Source organism: Ranitomeya imitator, chromosome 9 (assembly GCF_032444005.1).
Source record: "Ranitomeya imitator isolate aRanImi1 chromosome 9, aRanImi1.pri, whole genome shotgun sequence".
Classification (NCBI taxonomy): Eukaryota; Metazoa; Chordata; class Amphibia; order Anura; family Dendrobatidae; genus Ranitomeya; species Ranitomeya imitator.
In genome coordinates, this window is record NC_091290.1 from 103,379,151 (window position 1) to 103,393,998 (window position 14,848).

General features: G+C 43.7%; 1 non-coding gene across 1 annotated transcript; it reads left to right on the forward strand.

The window, feature by feature from the left end:
* Positions 1-9,613: 9,613 nt before the first annotated feature.
* On the forward strand, positions 9,614-9,695 carry TRNAS-UGA (transfer RNA serine (anticodon UGA)). Its single transcript has one exon. It is a non-coding gene; the product is annotated as a tRNA-Ser (tRNA).
* Positions 9,696-14,848: the final 5,153 nt, after the last annotated feature.

Consider the following 14,848-nt stretch of genomic DNA (forward strand, 5'->3'; position numbering starts at 1 on the left):
TCAATGTATTGCGCAAAAAAATCGTCAATGAAAGCCTGTGGGGGCGAGAAAAATACGAATTACACACGGACCAGCAGTGTGACTTGCGAGAAATACGCAGCGGTGTAATATAGAAAAGCCAGAAATTCAATTGCCGGCTTTTCCTATCTTCTTCACAAACCCGACAGGATATGAGACATGGTTTACATACAGTAAACCATCTCATATCCCTTTTTTTAACATATTCCACACTACTAATGTAAGTAGTGTGTATGTGCAAAATTTGGGCGCTCTAGCTATTAAATTAAAGGGTTAAATCGCGGAAAAAATTGGCGTGGGCTCCCACGCAATTTTCTCCGCCAGAGTGGTAAAGCCAGTGACTGATGGCAGATATTAATAGCCTAGAGAGGGACCATGGTTATTGGCCCCCCTTGGCTAAAAACATCTGCCCCCAGGCACCCCAGAAAAGGCACATCTGGATGATAAGCCTATTCTGGCACTTGGCCACTCTCTTCCCACTCCCCTGTAGCAGTGGGATGTAGGGTAATGAAGGGTTAATGTCACCTTGCTATTGTAAGGTGACATTAGGCCAGATTAATAATGGAGAGACATCAATTATGACACCTATACATTATTAATCCAATAGTACGAAATGGTTAATAAAACACACATCCATTATTACAAAGTATTTTAATGAAATAAAGAGACAGGGTGTTTTAATATTTTATTATACTCTTAATCCACCTGAAGACCCTCATTCTGTAAAAAAGGAAAAATAAAAAATCAACAATATCCCATACCTTCTATCGTTCAGTCATGTCTCACGATGTAAATCCATCTGAAGGGGTTAAATCCTTTTACACCCAGGAGCCTGCTAATGCAGCGTGGGGACTTTTCGCAGGCTTGAGTTCATATGAGAATGTGGCACCCCTAGGGGTATTTGCCACAAAAATAGTTACTGACACTAAATGCGAATACTAAAATAGCAAGACTGCACTACCACCTCCGGCCAGAAGGGGGAGCTCCAGAGACTCCCCTTGATCCATTCTGGTCTGAGAGAAGAAATGGCAGTTGGGCTAAGGAGCTGATAGTGAGAGGTCATACAGCTGAATTTCTAACAGCCCTATGACGGTTTCCAGGCCCAAATCACCGGCCTGAGGAGAAGAGGGACAGAGAAAAGGGACATTGTGAGAACCGGGTAGCATTAATCACTACCCAGAACAGGCGCAAAGACGGATACCGGATCCGTGGCTGTATTCATTATATATAATACAGCAACCGGAAAAACGTGAGGTGATATCAGCTTCACTAGGGCCGGACGCAGCAACAGACACAGAGTTCAGCGGTACTCCTGGAGGGGGTAAGCCGATAAAAGGACTCGGGTTGCCCGTCGAACCAGGACCCGGAGGGGACAGATTGGGCCGGCAGCCAATTCACATACAGCAGCAGGGCCACACAGAAATTGCGCACAATAAGAAGCGAAGACCCCGGCAGGGTCAAAGTAACTCAGAGTTCCCATACAGACTCCGGTGACAGGACTGGTTGTAAATCCCTTTATGTTGAAGTAAACTGGTTAAACGTTTCAGTGCCTCAGTCTTTCATTTGGACAATAGCCATCTATCCAGGATCGGGATCGTCACCGCTGGGAGAACCTGCTGCTGATCAAGTAAGTGCCTGTCCCCTCACGATACCCCTTACACTGTGCATTGCCTGAGGCCACAGCACCGGGTCAAGCCACCTGTGACATCCCCCTCAAGAGACAGACCCCATTGGTCCGGTGCTGGGTATCCCGGTCTCCTGGGTGTCACAATTGGCGTCACGAACAGGATCTAGCCAGCCCGTATACCGGGTATTGTGTGCCGTGATTGGAGCCCAAAACTGTGAAAACTTGGATGAAAAATCTTGAAAATTGACTTTATTAAAGAAAAATCCATTCCCCATTGAAAACTATTGAAAGTGACTTTTCCCCATTGGTTATAATGGAGTAAAGATGGCCGCCATCCCCTGAGGTAATCACCTCATAACCGTTAGGCACGAGACTGTTAATTGAGCTACGCCATCACCTGAGCCCCAGTCTAACTGAAAAACTTCAGAATCCACCATTAGAGAGCGCGCGGCCGGCAGGAGCAGCAGGGGGCGTGTCATTGTGGGCGGCACCAAGCTGAGCGCTCTGACATCAGAGCAAGGGGAAAATCGATCCTGCTGCACAGCGAAACGAATCTACACTATCCCGACGGAAGCGGAGGACCGGAAGGGTCCGGATTAACTAAGGGGGCACAGTATGTCGCAGCACGGAGACGCCGCAGCACTCGGCAACGCTAATGCAGCTGAAAGACAGAGTGTCGATAGAGAGTCCGGTAGCGCAGCGGTGCAAGGAGTGGCGCCCATCATGCCGGTGCTGATGCCATATACCCCGGGTGGCCCATGGCTTCCAATGTATGAAGGTGAGCCTAATACCTTTGACGATTTCAGAGAAAAGATGCTGGCCCATTTTGACATGTTCCCCGTGGGTGAAGTTCAGCGTGTTAGTCTCCTGATGATGCAGTTAAGTGGCCATGCTAAGCGAGAAGTCACAGCATGGGCAGCTGATCTAAAAGGCACTGTTGAACGCATATTTGCTGGATTAAAAGCTACCTTTGAAACCACTGCCAGCAGCAAAGCTAAAGTACGATTCTTTAATTGCAAACAAAAAGTTAATGAGGGCGTGAGAGACTTTGCCTTAAACCTGCAGGAAGCCCTTAAATCACTTACACTGGCTGAACCCATTTTTAACACCGGAGCGGATAAACTGCTAAGAGATCAATTTATTGAGGGACTCTACACCCCTTCTCACCGGGGGCATGTGAGCATGCTTGTTTTTAAGAACCCTGAATTGACATTTGCCCAATTAAAGGAGAGCGTTATACGTCTCCAGCTGGCAGAGGCACCTCGGGATCAGGAGCCTGCGCAACTCATGGCAGAGGCTCCTCAACAACATGGAGTACCAGTGACATCAGCTATGTCCGGGGCCATTGCTAAGCCCCTGGGGCCCAGTACTAATGAGGCTTTTCAAAAAAAGCTTGACTCTTTAACTGATGTTGTTGCTTCAATGGCTAAAACCATGCAGGAGATGAGAGGACCCAAGATGGAGTTGTCAAACCGTAGAGAAGGTGTTCCATGGATGAGACCCCGGAGATACCCGACATGGAGAGGACGACCCCGCGACCGCTACCAACCGGATGGACAGCCCATTTGCCGCCGTTGCCAGCAGCCAGGTCACTTTGCACGAGATTGTGATTTAAACGGGAATCCCCTGGGAATGCGGGCCGCTTCGCAGGAATGAACTTTCAAGGCCCAACACCCTGGCACGACAGGTACATCGGAGGACGACCCATTATCCCTATCGTGCTGGACGGAATGCCCCTCAACGCTTTGCTGGACACAGGTTCCCAGATTTCATCTATACCGTATATCCTTTATAAGAGGTACTGGGCTGATGCAGATATTGATAAAGGGCCCTCTGATGTTGAACTAGATATATGGGCCAGTAATGTAAGTTGGTACCGAAACTAGGATTCAGGGAGATGACCATAAAGATTGGTAAAGTAGAATTGAAGAAACAAGGTATAATTGTTGTTGATGTTGACCGGCGGAACTGTGAACCAACTGTATTGATAGGAATGAATGTGTTAGAGAACTGCTTTTCCGAAGTCATTTCTGTCTTACAGCAGATTGCTGAAACTGCCCAATCCTGCCAGCAGAGAGTTCTCCGGAGGGAAATAAAAGTATTGATGTTAAGGCAACAGGTAGAAGTTGCAGGTGGAGAAATCGGCAGTGTGAGGGTAAGTGATCCAACGTCTATTGTAATCCCACCAAAAACAGAAATGCTGGTATGGTGTAGAGCAGCCATTGGTACTAAGGGACGAGATTATCAAGCCTTAATAGAACCAGTGTACACCGACAGCAGGCCCACTATACTCACAGCACGAGGGATAGTCGAGGTACACCGGCGACGAGTGCCTGTACGACTTTTGAACTGTGGAGAGGAAGAGGTCACTTTGCCAAGGTATGCTACAATGGCAAAGCTATATACTGTTGACAACAATGCCATCACAACCATTGAGCCCTTAGAACCAACCTGTCAGGTGGAAGGCAATGGCTCAGACGGAGAATTGGAGGATTGGTGCCAACAGCTACACGTGGGCATAAATTCAACACCTACCCATCAAAAACAAGGGGTGTATAGGCTAGTGACGGAATATGAACAAGTCTTCAGTAAACACCCATTGGACTTCGGACGGATAGAAGGGGTAGAACACACAATCCCCACCGGTGACCATCCCCCAATAAAAGAAAGATATAGACCCATACCGCCCGCTCACTATCAGTGTGCAAAAGATATGCTGAGGGAGATGAAACAGGCCGGGGTAATACGAGACAGCTGTAGCCCCTGGGCGGCCCCTCTAGTGATTGTCAAAAAAAAGGACGGAACCATGAGAATGTGCGTAGACTACCGGAAGATTAATAACATCACCCATAAAGACGCCTACCCCTTGCCTAGGATAGAAGAGTCCTTAACTGCTTTGAAATCTGCTAATTATTTTTCCACCTTAGACTTAACAAGCGGGTATTGGCAAGTCCCTGTGGCTGAGAGAGATAAGGAAAAGACGGCATTCACCACACCAATGGGTCTATGTGAATTTAATCGCATGCCGTTCAGACTCTGCAACGCATCCGGTACCTTCCAGCGGCTGATGGAATGCTGCCTCGGACACAAGAACTTCGAGACCGTCCTCCTGTACCTAGATGATGTGATCGTCTACTCAGACTTACGAACAACACTTAATAGACCTGGCAGAAGTGTTCGAAGCCTTATCCAGGTACGGCATGAAAGTCAAGCCATCCAAATGTCACCTTCTCAAGCCAAAGGTACAGTACCTGGGACACATCGTGAGTTCGGAGGGAGTAGCACCAGATCCCGAGAAAATAAGCGCCATAAGGGATTGGCCAAGACCTACCAGCGCAAAAGAAGTGAGACAATTCCTGGGATTGGTGGGTTACTATCGCAGATTTATAAAAGGATTTACCAAGTTGGCAGCACCCTTGCAAGACACCTTGGTAGGGCAGAGGAAGAAACCTTCAAACCGAAACCCTCCTTTTCAGTGGAACAACGAAAGGGAAGACTCCTTTGAACAACTAAAGAAGGCACTAACCGGAGAAGAGGTTCTGGCATACCCAGATTACCATCAACCTTTCATCCTCTACACCGATGCCAGTAATGTGGGACTAGGAGCGGTGCTGTCACAAAAGCAAGAAGGTCGGGAGAAAGTCATCGCCTTTGCAAGTAGAAAGCTCCGGCCTACTGAAAGAAATCCAGAAAATTATAGCTCCTTCAAATTGGAACTACTGGCAGTAGTTTGGGCTGTGACTGAACGTTTCAAACACTATCTGGCCGCTGCAGAATTTATTGTCTATACTGACAACAATCCGTTGACCCACCTGGACACAGCCAAATTAGGTGCGTTAGAACAGCGATGGATAGCCCGGTTATCTAATTACAACTTCAAGATCAAGTATCGAGCAGGTCGCAAGAATGGAAATGCCGATGCCCTATCCCGGATGCCACACTTGAGAGATGTAGAAGAAGAAACGGGGGAGCTTGAAGAAATTGAACTACCAGCCTTCCATCATCCCAAGGCAAAACATCATCAGTCAAGTACCTATCAGAAACAACAAGAGGTGAATTTTAATCCGTTAACACACCATAGATGGGCTGACACCCAAGACAGCAATCCGGCTGTGAAGTTGGTGAAGGAACTGTTAACTGAGCAAAGTGCATATCCCGATGAGGATGCCCCAGAAGAGACGCATCAACTCTGGAAAGAGAGAGGCAAAATGTTCCTGTATCAAGGGAAGCTCTGTAGAAGGTACACCAATCCGAAAACACATGAATTGGTTTGGCAGATTATCGTGCCTAAACAAGATGTCAAGATGGTCCTCGAAGCTTACCATAATGGTGCTGGTCACTTTGGTTGGAAAAAGTTAGAAGTACTTCTAAGAGAAAGATTTTATTGGGTCGGGATGAGAAAATCAATCGAACAGTGGTGCAGAAATTGTGGCCCGTGCAACCTCAGAAGAAACGATCAAAAGAACCAAAGAGCACCACTGCAGCCCATAATCACCAAACAACCACTTGAACTTGTAGCCATAGACCATGTGAAGTTAATACCAAGCCGGTCCGGCTATGTCTATGCCTTGACCATCGTGGACCATTATTCACGCTTCTTGGTAGTAGTACCCGTAAAAGATCTGACAGCAAAAACAGCAGCCAAAGCGTTCCAAACGTACTTTTGTAGACCCCATGGATATCCGGAACAGGTTCTCACCGACCAAGGTACAGCCTTTGAATCAGAGATCTTCAGAGAATTCTGTAATATGTATGGTTGCAAAAAGATCCGAACGACGGCCTATCATCCACAAACAAACGGCTTATGCGAGAAGATGAACCATATTGTAATAGACCTACTAAAGACTTTACCTGAGACAGAAAGGAATCAATGGCCAGAGAAATTGCCTGACTTGGTGGATCTGTATAATCATGTCCCGGTGAGCTCCACCAACTGCACCCCAGCTTACCTTATGCGTGCAAGACCCGGCCAATTACCAATCGATCTAGAAATGGGAATTCTGAAACCAGACGCAGGAGTTCAAGACTCCAATTGGGATATCATACGGCAAAAGCAGTATCGCCAAGTGCAAGAGAGTGTGGAAAGAAGCCTTCAGCAAACTAGAGAAAGACAAGAGCGAACTTTCAACCAGAATGCTCTAGCGACCCCATTAAGACCGGGTGACCAAGTGCTCAAGAGAAATCGTCGAACCAATAAACTGGACAATCAGTGGGAAGCCGTACCCTACACAGTTTTACCAACAAGAGTGGATAATCCTAAAATGTGTCTCATTAGCAAAAACGGAGGCTTAACATCTGTACTAGCGTCAAGAGACAATCTTAAATTATGCCCGGAAGCATTGAAAGAACCAGACGTTGTCCAGCCAGAACCAGAAGTTATTCAACCCATACAGGTTCAACCAGTAAAGGAAAAAGAAGAGGAAATGTATCACACCTGTATAGGAGACTTTCCCAAAACCCTACTAACATACCATGGTGCAGTAGTGGTTCCCATGGTGGCCTTTTACCCAACACCGAACCCAATACCAGAAGTCCCAAGACAGGAAGAGGCTGACCCCGTACTACAGGAGGTTCCAGGCCAGGAAGAACAGATTCCTGGTCAGAGTAATCCCATTCACGGTGGACTTGCCAACTCCATAGTCGTGGAATTATCTTTAGCAGAGCGGGCAGATTCTACATCCGCAGTAGACAGTAGTACACCACATGAAGAGACACCGCTATTACGTAGATCACAGCGTAGTACCCAGGGTCAATTACCGGCCAGGTATGCAGATTACCAACTATAAAGCTCATAATGTGAATTGTATATATGTTATGCCGTATATAGTTAAACAGAAAATGTAGTATAGTCATTGTTATCAGTCTGCAACGTTTAAGCCCAGTGCCTACAGAGACTTGTCTGTATGAACTTCTTGCATATTCTTGAACTTTTTATCAGCCCGGAGGCACTAAATCAAAGCTCCGGAAAGACTGCTTTTTGAATTTTGCTTTTTGCTCTTTTTGAACTTTCTTTAGACTTTATATTGATAACTCCGTTGGAAAAATGGAACTAAATTCCTGGACACTAAGTACAGTGCCTTTCCTAGTACCTTCAAGGATAGAACTGTATTAATGGACGCTATTTGAAGTGACTTTTTACAGAACTCTATTTTTGTTTCCTTGAGTGGTTTTTGTAACTTTTCATTTTTAAGACTCTGTACATATTAATTGTTATTTCAAAATGTTATCGTCCCACAGTCCCGGAGTACTGTTCTTAACTAAGGGGGAATGTGGCACCCCTAGGGGTATTTGCCACAAAAATAGTTACTGACACTAAATGCGAATACTAAAATAGCAAGACTGCACTACCACCTCCGGCCAGAAGGGGGAGCTCCAGAGACTCCCCTTGATCCATTCTGGTCTGAGTAAAGAACTGGCAGTTGGGCTAAGGAGCTGATAGTGAGAGGTCATACAGCTGAATTTCTAACAGCCCTATGACGGTTTCCAGGCCCAAATCACCGGCCTGAGGAGAAGAGGGACAGAGAAAAGGGACATTGTGAGAACCGGGTAGCATTAATCACTACCCAGAACAGGCGCAAAGACGGATACCGGATCCGTGGCTGTATTCATTATATATAATACAGCAACCGGAAAAACGTGAGGTGATATCAGCTTCACTAGGGCCGGACGCAGCAACAGACACAGAGTTCAGCGGTACTCCTGGAGGGGGTAAGCCGATAAAAGGACTCGGGTTGCCCGTCGAACCAGGACCCGGAGGGGACAGATTGGGCCGGCAGCCAGTTCACATACAGCAGCAGGGCCACACAGAAATTGCGCACAATAAGAGGCGAAGACCCCGGAAGGGTCAAAGTAACTCAGAGTTCCCATACAGACTCCGGTGACAGGACTGGTTGTAAATCCCTTTATGTTGAAGTAAACTGGTTAAACGTTTCAGTGCCTCAGTCTTTCATTTGGACAATAGCCATCTATCCAGGATCGGGATCGTCACCGCTGGGAGAACCTGCTGCTGATCAAGTAAGTGCCTGTCCCCTCACGATACCCCTTACACTGTGCATTGCCTGAGGCCACAGCACCGGGTCAAGCCACCTGTGACATCCCCCTCAAGAGACAGACCCCATTGGTCCGGTGCTGGGTATCCCGGTCTCCTGGGCGTCACAAGGACATCCAGCAGAGAGCGCATCATCGCGACTCAAGCTAACTACAGGACATTCCACTGCATTCCATTCATTCACAAATTTTTACAGACTGTAGCACAGCTGCATGAGCAGTCTCCTGGGTGTATGGAGCACTTCTAAATGAAAAACACCAGAAGATAGATATGCTTATTTCAGTTAACCGATTGGAATTTTTAGAAACCTGATTCGGTTAAAAGATGCCAAAAGCCCGATCATATGAACAGCAAGTCTTTTTTACATGGAAATGAATTTGTTCAGTGTTTTCAGCATTTTCAGAGTAATTTTCAGGATGTTTTTGGAATGGACCCACTCCAAATGAAACTGAGGACTAAGAGCACTATACGTGTTCGAAACGCTTCCAGTTATTCAAGAGATTCCTTCCTCCAGTATGCACTGGTTTGTCAAGCAGCTTACTTTTTAAATTTGTCCAAATACAGACTTTTGATTTTATTTCCAGAGCTGGATACCTTCATTTTCATGCACAAGTACCTGGCGTCAAGCAGAGACGTTTCTGTGCTCGCATCAAATTTCTCATGGGCTGTGAGAATACCATCACAAGGATGAGCTGAATCATTTCCTTTTTCCCACTCCAAATCCACCTTATGAAGAGGTAAAAGTCTTAAACTGTTTATGGTTCCCATTGATGATGACTCGAAATGAGAATTTTACATTTTTACTGGGACCTAGAATTTTGTTTCTATTTTCTGAGATATTTTCCCGAGGGATAATCACTGATCTTGATCATGGTGCTATAAGAAAAGGTGTGTGAATCTCATCAAATGTTAATGTCTGAGTAGTCGTGGCCGAGTGGTTAAGGCGATGGACTTGAAATCCATTGGGGTTTCCCCGCGCAGGTTTAAATCTTGCCGAATACGTATATGTTCCTATAGCATTTTGACTGATTACCTGAGTGGATAAATTTGCTTGTTTCCTAGTCTACCCCATGAAGGTGATATGCGAAATCTGTAATGGGTTTCTAGAATCAGACTGATTAGATTTTTGGATGTACATTCCATAAGCCGATCTGGTGCAACATCCCATGTGCGTCATGCCGCTAATCAAAAGAAGCACCGTGAGTGTGGCACCAGGTAAGTGGTGCTTCTCCCGCTTTTGTCTAGCGGCCACAGACCATTGTTGTGGCAGATGTACTGGGACATGCACTTTGATTTGCGACAACCTTGAATTATCTCTTTGATAAAACCGCTTACTACAATGAGACATTTTTAGCGACTTCTGGATGAACAGGTTTCTAACAGTATGTTTTGCAATTAATTTTTTTCTTACCCTCTTTCCAAGTAAGGAGAAAACATACTCCGAATATGAATCGAGCCAGAAGAGAAGACAAATGTCAGGGAATATTTAAAATATATCACTTTATTTTTATAATAGCGGATAGCAACCATTAAAATATTAATAAAATAATGTATATGTATAATTATAACAGATGTTTTTCTTTTGTGCACATAATAAACAGGTATAGATATATATAGTGCAATATACAATTTGCACAAGGCAGGTCAAACATTATTTTGTTTAGATATCCTGGATGCCCCAATAAATAAAATTGTAAGTATAAAAGTAGGGATAATATGTAAAAAATAATAATAAATAATTTTTTTTTTCATATATAGGAAAATGCAAAGCAAAACCTGAATGTGTAAAAGATGTAAGTAAAAAACAAGAATATATTTTATAGGGGTGTATATTACCCAAGTGAGGTGATTACATTTGTGTAAAATATAACATATGATATGCAAGGGACGCAAAAGAGAAGAAGGTGTTACGTGCAATATATAAGTTGCTATGCAGATTCTATATGTGTAGAGTATGCAAGAAGTGCAAACCAAAAAGTGCAATGTGCAGGTTATGCAGAATATGGTTTGCTATATGTAACATATATGGTCTCTATAGGAGAAATCTCCATAGAAGAAATACTGAAAACCATATGATCCGATACTACTTACTTATAAAGTTGGGGGAGATATTTCCAGGACCGCCAATGTGAGGCTATGTGCACCCCGACGCGTGTTTCGGACCCAAAAAGTTCCTTCGTCATGGGGTGTATTGAGTAGTGACCGAGGGGTTTATATAGCTTGTTGGTATGAATCTAATTGCCGATGTCAGCGTCCACAGTATACACGGCGCATGCGCCGCCCAAGTACCCCGGAAGTCCAATACCCAGCGTCACGTGACCGGACGCACATGATAATAAATGGTGTTGCCAAGGCTACTGCGACGCTAAAGTCTGGACCCCAGATCACCGGGGCGCGCATGCGCACTGCTGTGGGCCCGATATGGGCAGGGAAATGTGAGTCTGACTCATCAACACCAATGCATAATACCCGCCGTGTGAGTGGCGCATGCGCAGTCCGGATATCCAAGGCGTCTGAAGCACAACCCACAGTGACCACCGCTCAACGAGCGTAACCATGGCCACCGCGCAGCTGCATCCCAAACAAAATGGCCCCGGAAGCGCACGCGGACCACAGTAGGTACAGCATGGGCTGCTATGAATGTAAATAGGGAATAAACGGGGCAAAATACCAACAAATCTGTATGTGCCATACAAATGTGCAACGGACGTGCAGCGCACCAACCATCCCGAACCCAATCCCGCGCGACCACAATAATTCACCATGGCCACGGGAGGTCAGGTCCCAGACAGGAGGAGCACACACACACCGCGGGCACAGCACAGGCTGCCACAGATGGAGGTGGTACTATATATGTGAAAATAATAGCCGTACTATAAAGATGAATGACAACAAAAAAATAATATATAGATATATGTGAAAAATGTATATACAAAAAAATAAATAAAAACAAAAAAATGTGAAAAGTGAGTGACTACGTGTTTAGATATAAGCATAATATTACAACTTAAGATTGCAGGGTAGTAATAACAAAGAGAAAAAGTGCATATGTAAAATATACATACAATATTATACTTCCCCACATTTTAAAGTATTAGTATATGAAAATAATATATTGCCAAAATTTATGACACATATATTTTTCAGCCGGAACATATATTCAAGGAAAATGTCCATATAATATGATCCCAAATAATGGAAGAAGAATTTCCTGAAACACCGTAAGGTTCTGAAGGTTCCAAAAGGTAAGTAGAATAGTTATCTAAAATCATATAACAAAAAAGAGGTTAGTGTCATATAATTGTACCAATACCGGTCAAAAAATTATTATTATAAAAATATAATACAAAAAATATATATATAAAAATACATATACACAAGATAAAATTAAAATAAAACTATATATTATAAAAGATAAAAGATAAAATCGTGAATGTATATAAAACATATTCGTATAGGTAGATATGCAATATGGAGTACAACGAAGATGATCAATTTAATCATAAAAATGGGGCGAAACTCAAGCTTTCGTTCAGACCATTAGGGGAGACTGTATCTAGTAGCCAGATCCATTTTTGTTTCGAGTTGTGCCAAGGGTATACTGATTTTTCCCCCCTCTCATTAGGTTTAATTTGATCTATCCCAAAAACATTTACAAGGGAGGCATCACAGTTATGATATAGCTTAAAATGTTTGGGTATGGTTTTCAGTATTGTTATGTCCTCAATATCCTTTGCTGCCTGTATGCCACGCACATGCTCCCGCGTACGGATTTTTAATTGGCGAGTTGTCATCCCTACATATATAAGGGAGCAAGGACAAATGGCATAGTAGATTACGGCATGAGATGTACAAGTAATTGAATGTTTAATCTTATATGTTTTGGTTCCCTTAGCATTTTTGAAGGTTTGAGATATCATCACGTTGGGGCAGGCCACGCACTTTCCACATGGTTTGCAGCCTGTCTGAGATTTAGTTCTGGTTAGAAAGGTGGAAGAGGAAGTTAAGTCACTGACATAGTGACTCTTCACAAGGGAATCACCCAAATTCTGTGATCGTCTGAATGTAATTTCAGGACGTGTACCAATATATTTTGACAATATGGGATCACTTTGGATAATAGGCCCGGATTTTGACAGATAGTGGCGCATCAAGTCTATATGACCATGGAATTGGGTAATGTATCTTATGGGTTGTCTCTCTGTAGATGGTTTCACAGTATATAATGCCTCATGCCTAGTAGTATATTTTGCCTGATTGTAGGCCTTCTTGACTGATCGGTGGCTATATCCACGTTCAAAAAATCTATTCTTGAGAATATCTGCTTGTCTCTCAAAGTCCTCTTCATTTGAGCATACCCTTCGAAGACGTAAAAATTGGCCAATTGGTATAGAATTAATCATGGCCTTAGGGTGTGATGACGTAGCGTGTAAAAATGAATTTACCGCTGTTGGTTTGCGGTATAGGTCAGTTTGAAGAAAATTGTCAACTCCCCTCTTAACACAGACGTCTAAAAATTCAATTTGGTCCCGATTACATTTGTAAGTAAGATGTATGTTATACGGATTTTGATTGAGTTGGAACATAAATGATTCAAGAGATGTCAAAGACCCCTGCCAGAGAATAAAAACATCATCAATAAAGCGTACCCATAAAAGGATATATCCATTGCTGGCATCAGGTCAGACATCAGGAGGTCCTTCTCCCACAGCCCCAGGAATAGATTTGCGTATGCTGGCGCAAAAGACGCACCCATTGCAGTGCCCTGGAGCTGTAGGTAGAAGGACCCCTTGAAAAGAAAAAAGTTGTGGGATAGGGAGAACTCAAGGAGTCTCAAAGTTAGTTCACTTATGTTGGTAGATAGAGAAGAGGAATCCAGAAAGTAACTAACCGCACGTAGTCCATCGCTGTGGCGTATGTTCGTATAGAGTGATTCCACATCGCATGACACCAATAGGGTGTCATTATCGATGTGTAAACCATCTATTTTTTTGAGGAAGTCATTGGTATCCTTGACGAATGATGGGAGTTCCTCTACCAAATGTTGTACTTTAGAATCAATAAATTTATTGATATTTTCCATGAAATTGCCACACCCAGAGATAATGGGTCTCCCTGGTGGTATATTTTTATTTTTGTGAATTTTGGGTAAGAAGTACATGGTAGGTATAGTTGGTTCCATGATTTGCAACAGATCCTTGTTTACTATCCCACCATCCCTAGCCTCTTTTAAGATAACCAACAATTCATTACGAAATTTATCCAAAGGGTTGAAGGTTAGCTTCTTGTAGCACACCTCCACCCTGAGTTGTCTGAATGATTCCACTTCGTAAAGGGATTTTGGCCAGATCACTATGTTTCCGCCTTTATCGGCGGGTTTAATCAGAATATCCTGCATCCCCTGTAGTTTTTTTAGACTCTTTTTCTCCTTTTTGCCAAGATTTTCTATATGTGGGAAATATGGAATTTTATCAAACTCCTTACTAACCGTTTGGACAAAAATGTCCAAAGTAGGACAGGAGGATAGAGGTGGAAATTTTCGTGAGTGCGGTTTTATTGATTCTGGGATCTTCCCTCCCTCTGGTTCGTTATGTTCACGCGCTAGTTCCTCCAGGGTATTTAGTGCCTCCTGTTCCGCCTCTGTGGGGAAAAGTAAATTTGTGTCCTCATTAAAGAAATGCCGTTTGAAGAGTAATTTTCTTGCAAATAAATGTAAATCTTTGATAGCAGTAAACTTATTAACATTGGCTGTGGGACAAAACATTAGACCTTTATTTAATATGTCAAGTTCGGTTTGTGAGAAATGATAAGAGCTTAAATTAATTACCTTATTTCCATTTTCAGGAGAATATCTAAAATTTCACTTTGTTGACATATAGCGTGGTTCTCGTTTGCATTTTGGAGTAGAAATAGTGGAAATTGATGTTGAGGCGGAAGACGAGGCACATGAGATATCACCATTGATCACACTCGATGAGGCAGACATTGTACGTTCTCGGGTAATGTCCTTTGCTTGGACCTTGCGCCATCTGTAGATTTTCCCATTTGCAAGGTCTTTTTGGTCCCTCAATAATTTATTTGTTTGTTTCCCCTGTATATCTCGGACCCACTGGTCCACCAATTTTTCCAGTTGTGGACTAATAGATTCGAACTGT